This window comes from Orycteropus afer, unplaced genomic scaffold (assembly GCF_000298275.1).
Source record: "Orycteropus afer afer isolate SDZICR_OR568_19922 unplaced genomic scaffold, OryAfe1.0 scaffold00179, whole genome shotgun sequence".
Lineage (NCBI taxonomy): Eukaryota > Metazoa > Chordata > Mammalia > Tubulidentata > Orycteropodidae > Orycteropus > Orycteropus afer.
In genome coordinates this window covers 3991668-3999198 of record NW_006921766.1, presented here as the reverse complement: position 1 = coordinate 3999198, position 7531 = coordinate 3991668, and the positions used below count along the sequence as shown (strand labels likewise).

General features: G+C 43.3%; 1 protein-coding gene across 1 annotated transcript in view; it reads left to right on the top strand.

Annotated features, from left to right (window-relative positions):
- The window catches only part of SLC37A1 (solute carrier family 37 member 1), an 88308-nt gene that overhangs the window by 73518 nt on the left and 7259 nt on the right, over window positions 1–7531 (top strand). The gene's annotated exons all lie outside the window — the stretch shown is intronic.

Below are 7531 nucleotides of genomic sequence, written 5' to 3'. Positions count from 1 at the left end.
TCAAGTATAGCAGGGATTGTGGGGCTGGCGCGGGATCGGGCAGTGTTTCGTTCTGCTGTGCATGGGGTCGCTATGAGTCATAAATGACTCAACGGCACTTAACAACAACAACAAGCTTATGCATATGAGGTGCTTGAAAATACCATAGAACAACATAGTCATCAAAATGATGTCTTTGATTTTTAAAACTTTAGAGAAGTGTTTTGCAGCAGATTTGTCCAACACAGTATGTCATTTGACTCTTGACTACTGCTTCCATGGGCATTGATTGTGGATCCAAATAGAATGAAATCTTTGACAACTTCAGTTTCTTCCATTTATCATGTGTATTGGCCTAGTTGTGAAGATTTTTGTTTTCTTCACCTATAGGTGTAATGCCTACTACAGGCTGTAGTATTTGACCTTCATCAGTAAGTCCTTCAACTCATGTTCCTTTTTAGCCAGCAAGGTTGTATCATCTGCATATCTCAGGTAGTTAATGAGTTTCTCCAATCCTCATACTAATTCTTCATGTAGCCCAGCTTCACAGAATATTTGTTCACTGTACAAATCAAATAAAGTGAACATAGTAACCAAATCAAACCCACTGCCATCGAGTTGATTCCAACTCATAGCAACTGTATAGGACAGTGTAGAACTGCCCCATAAAGTTTCCAAGGCTGTACATCTTTGCTAAAGCAGGCTGTGTCATCTTTGTCCGATGGAGTGGCTGGTGGGTTTGAACTGTTGACATTTTGGTTATCACTCAAATGCCTTAATCACTGAGCCAACAAAGCTCCTTGTGAGCATTTATTGAGTAGGCATTCAGTAAATGAATGTTAATGAATTGACTGGCTGATCTAAGACACCTAGAATTGCAGACAGGGCCAGGGGGTCTCCTGTCCAGGCTATTGAGTTCACACGTAAGGGATGAGTCAGAGAGACCTCAGTCTCCTTCAGCTCACACATTCATTAAGACATGGCCAGCCTATCTTTGGGTCACAGTGACCCCACGTTCATGCTCCTGCTACCATTTCCAGAGTCTCTAGCAAATTGCCTTATGTGAGAAGGACTGGACAGTCTAATGGTAAAGGTTCAGAAGGGAATACACAGTTGTTCAAAAGGCTGGGCTTGGCTTGTGAGTTCACTAGCCCCATTTTTGTCCTCAATATTGGTTCCTTCATTTTATTGGGTCGAGAAATGACTCAATTGTTGGATGGTTTTAGTAGTCATCCCTCTGATGTTTCAAGAGAGGTCATTCCTTTAGGGGAAGCTCTTGGGGCCTGGGGACATGTCTAGGACAAGGGACAAAGAGAGGGTCGTGATGAGTCTCTGCAGAGCAGCACAGCACTCCCTGTGCAGAGCACACCGGTGGCCCTCTGGCTTTGAAGGCACATGAGCACTTGCTGGGCATCAGGAGACTCTTGCACTGAGTGCAGTTCTAATTAACCGTGTGACTTTGAACAACCTTCTCTCTGCCTTCTGCCAACAGAGGTCTTTGTCTGGAAATCAGTCGAACTCCCACTGTGAAACCCTTTTTGGAAAGCTAATTTGGAGCTCAGCTGGCAGCCCTAATTGCTATTTTAAAGCAGAGGATGGGTATAAAAAAAGAGAGGGAAATTATGAATTAGGTGAAAAACACATTCTTTTCTTGATACTCCTCTCAAAATGACAGGGAAGCAGAAGTACGTGGCTAAGGTTAGAGGCCCTGCATCTGTGAATGGAGAGAAGCCCACTTCTACTTCCCACTGAGCCATGGCAGGAAAGACCAAAACACAGTTCAAAGAGCCTTTTAGCTGCACAGAAGAACAACAGGGTGCAAATGGTGCCATCTCTGACCTTTTCATTAATTTGCTCAAAACACTGACCATCCCAAAGCCGCAACACCCACCTTGACTTCTGTAGCACTTACACTCAGATTTCTGATTTAGGAGAACTCTCACTCCTCCAGATGCTTCATGCCTACTCTGCTGCTTGAGCACACAGAGGACTGAGTAGTGATCGTCATGGCAACGGCAAGCACCTTGTCCACTACTGAGTCTGGTCATTATATCCTTCCAAAAATACTATCTGCAAAAAATGGGGGGCGGACAGCGTCTGACCTCCTCTAACTTCACAAAGAGGAGGAGGATCAAGATCAATGTAATAGCCCAAGGCTGATACCTATAATACAGAGGTCAGACAAGCCACCAATCTCCAACCTTTTTACCAATTCTGATACTAACTGCCCCTCCCACAGCACTCCTTACTTTTCTTCTGTTTTCAGTAATACACTGCAACAGCCACACATAACTCACAAACAATACTCATAGTTACAGGATTTATCAGGAAAGTATTGTTAGGTGCCATCAAGTTGACTCCGACTCATCCTGACCCTATGTACAACACAACAAAACACTGCCTGGTCCTGCACCAGCTTCACAATCCTTGCTGTGCCTGAGCCCATTGTTGCAGCCACTGTGTCAATCCATCTCGTTGAAGGCCTTCCCCCTTTTCTCTGATCCTCTGATGGTGTAGTGCCTAAGGTATTTGACTGCTAACCAGAAGGCTGGCGGTTCAAACCCACCAGCCACTCCTCAAAAGGAAGACTGGACAATCTACTTCCGTAGTGATACTGTCTCGGAAACCCAAGGAGGGGTTGCTATGAGTTGGCTCTGACTCTATGGCAGTGAGTTTGGTTTGGTTTGGGGTCCCCAAGGAAATAGCACATTACATTTCAGGATCAGGAACACTCAAGATACAGTTAGTTCTTTGATCAGGACAGCCTCCCCTCAGCCTTGCACAAAGGCAGGCTCTCTCTGGCTCTCAGACCCTCAGCCTGGCCTCTGTCCTGCTCAGGCAAGTGTCTTTTAGCTCCGCTAAGTGCTTAGAGGCACCCTCACTCCACCAGTAAGCCTCTAGCCCGAAGGCATTCAGCTTTCTCCCTTTTTGGATCAGTGAGCCTAACTCCAGGATAAATGCCCAAAGGCACCTCACTCTGCCAGCAAGCTTCTTGCCCAAAGGCACTCAGCCTTTGCTCTCCCAGGCCAGCAAACTCACCACTCTGTCTCTTGCTAATCTACCAGTTCTGCTGTTGTCTCTCTGCCACTGCTTTTCACCATCTCTGGTGTCACAGTTCTCCATCTCCCAGATCAAGGAGGTTCAGCACAAGGATCTCAGGTCCACAGGACGTGCTCCACTTGTGGTTGCTCTTTCTTGATGCCATTCTGCCACTAAGATGGCTCATTTTAAGCCTAGCAGGATGGCAAAACTGACCAGTCCCCATGTTAGGGTTCCATACATTTTATTTGCATGGATCTCCACAAGGGTGCTATGCACCTTGTTTACATTATTAACAAGCTATCCAGTTCCCTTGGTGGGCCACAAGCACCTCACAATTGCATAGTTCCACCCAGTCATTTGATGGGAGTCACAAAGACCATATGGCCAGCAGGACCATACCAAACAATTCACTGCAGTATTTAGCAAAACAAAAGCAAAGAGACTCTCAAGGAAATGCACATTTCAAGAAAAAGAAAAAAAAAAAAAGTCTGTTCACAAGGGAGTTTGTCCCAGTTTATTAAGTGTTGTAAATACCCATTAGTTGCCCTGGAGACCAGAAGAACTGGATGGTACCCGGCTACCAATGCCAACCACTCAGGAAAGGATCAAATCTGGAGATCCTGGATAGAGTAGGAAGGAAAACATGTAACAAAATTCAAAAACTGAATAATGACCAGAATTACTGGTCAGGTAAAATCTGGTGAGATTCCCAATACTAGGCCCTGAAATACGTTCGGCGCCTGGAATAAAACTCACCCCCAGGGGCGGGCTTTCAGCCCAATAGTTAACAAGATGTACACACAGACCACTCAACCCAAGATGCCACACCCACACACTCAATGGTAATACATCCCTTAGAGCAATAGACCATGGGACACCAAACGACCAACATTCAAACTGAGGAAATGCAGGACAAATGGGAGTGCATAATTATGAAGGGCACAGGGGAAGGGTTGCAGGGTAGGGAGGGGAGGAGACTGGGTTAGGGTTGGACATGGCAAATGGGGAATGGGACTAAATGTGCACATGATGTTGAATGTAAAACAAGCTCTTAAAATAAAAATAATAATTTTTTAAAAAATACCCATTAGTTAGCATTTGTTCGGGAAGCAAAACTTGACTAGTTGTCAATAAGCCTCAAAAATCACAAAAGTGCCATTTGGTTCAGCAGCACAAGTTTATCTGTTTGGTGCATTTGCAGTGCTTAGAATTGCATCCTGGTATGATGCAAAGCTTGCTGTTTCTATGTGTTTGTGAAGAGAGAGAAAATTAAACAGACTCTTTTAAAGTTCATTTTTATTTTATCAAAGTAAAACATATGTAACTTTGAAAGACAGATAGTTTTTAGTCTTACTCTAATGAAAATTACACTCCTATCTTATGTTCCCTAACCCTTCTTTTTCTGGAAGTGGTTACTTTCAACTTTTTCTTCTTCTGCTATTATTTACATATTTATTGATTCATCAATTTTTGACATTAGATACTGCCATCCTATGCAGGAAGATAGTAACTTAGCTCTGTTATACCCTCCCAACTTCCTTTCCCCTCCTCCTCATCAATTATACTGGCCACATTAATTTTGTTCATTCTTGAGCCAGGAAATAAGCTTTAATTATTTAATAGATAAATTTTTGTCATTTCTTTTGTTTCAGTTTCTGTCACAATTGTTCTCACTCTCCCTACTGTCACTCTCAGATCTGCTCTCTACACTTCCTTTCACACCATCCCTCCTGTGAGGGGCCTTCACAGCCACCTGTTGCACTCTTCTTGTCCAGGACCTTTCTTTAACCACCAGCCTCCAAATGACTTTATTTCCTGCCTACATTGGACTTCTGTTTGCTGGATCCCATGTTTACTCCTCCTCTGTGGTGGAAAATGTCTTCTAATAGCTTCCTGTGTAGTAGTTCATGGAGGTAAATTTTGAGAGCTTGCATGTTTGTAGTGTTTATTTCTTTTCCTCTCACTTGATGGGGAATTTGTCTGCATATAGGATTCTAGGCTGAAAATCCTTTTCCCTCTGAATTCCAATGACTTCTAACTTCCACTGCCACCATTGAGAAGTCCATTGTCATTCTTACCCCATCCTTCATTTATGACTTCTTTTTCCCCTCTCAGAAATCATTTAGCCTCATTTCTTTATATCTAGATCCTTTTCTTCATTTATGCTATGGAAATCCGGTTGTCTACTCAACCTGGAAACATATGCCCCTCATTTCTGGGAAATTGTTGTTGTTAGGTGTCATTGAGTCAGCTCTGACTCACAGCGACCCTATGTACAACAGAACAAAACACTGCCTGGTCTTGTATGAGCCTCACAATCCCTGCTATACTGAGCCCATAGTTGTAGCCACTGTGTCAAAGCTCTGCTGAAACTTGTCCACCATGAGTGACCCTACTGGTATTTGAAATACCAGTGGCATAGCTTCTAGCCTCACAGCAACACACAGGCCACCACAGTATGACAAACTGACAGATGAGTGGTGGTCTGGGAAATTATACTCTATTATTTCTGTGATAAGTTTTCTCTACCAATTTTTGTGCTTTCCTTTCCAAAAACTCACCAGTCACATGTTGGACTTTCTGGGTTAATCCCTCAATTTGCTTTTCTTTTCTTTTCCTCTTAGCTTCCTGCCCATCTCTGTTCTTCTAGTTCCTAAGAGATTTTTGTGACTTTATTTCCCAACCTTTGTATTGAACTTTTCATTTTGGCAGCTGTATTTTTTTATATATATCTTTTTTTTTTTTAATTTTTATTGTGATTTGGTGAACGTTTACAAAGCAAATTCAATTTCCATACAGCAGCTCACATACACTTTGTCTCATGACATTGACTGGAGTTTCCCACAATGCAATAGCTCCCCTCCCTCTTCCTCCCCATAGTTACCTCTTCCCTGTGTCCTTCCCTCCCATGCACTCCTGCCACACACACACACACACACACGCACACACGAGCTGTATCCCCGTGCATACACAGCCCTTCTATTCTCCCATGATTGATCTCTCCAAGGAGCATATCTACTTAATGTAAATGTTCACCTCATATGCCTGTCTTTTGTTTGGCTTGAAGCCACAGGAGTGGGTTCAGTTCCAGACCTGAAGGGCAGCTAGGGGCCATAGTCTCAGTGGTTCCATCAGGCTCTATCAGACCAGCAAACTTGGTCCTTTTTTTTTTCCAAAATGATTTTGAGTTTTGTTTCACATTATTCTCCCACTCTGTCCAGGATCTCCTACATAGAACCCCTTCTTAGTGGTTGACAGTGGTAGCCAGGCACCATCTAGTTTTTCTGGTCTCATAGTCGTATAGGCTAGGAATCACATGGTGTACCAGTTGGTTGGACTAATTGTTTCCATGCATCTTTAGTTTTCTTCACTCTTATTTTCTATGGATAAGGAGAGATCCATTGTTGCATCTAGATGGCTGCTTGTAAGCTTTCGAGATCCCAGTCGCTACTCGCCAAAGTAGGATGTGCAACAATGTTTTTGTGTAGTATGTTAATACCAATTGAGCTTGATGTCCCTGGCAGGCTGTTATATTTTTAAGGTTCATTAGTGTTTTTCTGCCTTTTTAGTGCATCCTGTTCTTATTTCTTAGATGTGGTGGTATATGTTGAATCATATAAAACTGTCAGTATTACACTGGTTTTGAGCTATAAAAATGGGAGTTTTATATGGTTTAACCTAATTTTCTACCATCTCTCTCATCTAATATAATTTCCTTATCCTTGATTTGCCTCATTCCTCTATGTTCCCTCTAGTTTGTTTGCTTTCATGTTGGGACTTTCCTAAAACACACGGTGAATCTTGGCCATCTATCATATTTTCATATTTAAGAATGAGCCACTAAACACTTATTAGAAGTCCTTTCTGCTTAAGAAGGTATATCACCTGCTTATCTTCACAGTAGTGGAACTGATGGGATCTGACTGGGATCCAGAGGAGAAGACTTCTTCCATGCTTGCGTGAGGATGTGCCCTGCCCCCAGCATTCTTATCATTGTGTGGGAGGGTGGGCAGGGCTTCTGGTGCATGCTGGCATCTTTTCCTGGATACCCCTATTCTCATTCAGGTGTCTCACATCTGCCATGCCTTGAGCTTAGTGTCCCTGAACCCAGATCTCAGCCATTCAGATTCTCCTGTGAAGGTCAGACTAGGATAATCACTAGATCAGTAAGGTTGAGGAAGAGAAACCTAGGATGTGAAGGAAGAGTGGAGGCCACATATCTAAGAGACTAAACTAGTCCCTTCTCTTTTTCCTACCACCTACCCTCTCCTGCCTTCCACTCCTCCTCTGCCTCATGTGCTTGGATGGCCCCGGATCTGAGGGAGGAGTCCTTGTGCCACCTCCCTCTGAGGACAATTAGAGCAGAGAAAACGAGCCTGTGTCTAAGAACACGTGCCTTCTCTCACATGCTTTTCTCTTTGTGGGCGTATAATTTTAAAGATTCAATTTATGGTCCATTTCATAGTGTTTGGGAGATACAGAGATCAACACATATGGGCCATCTACCATG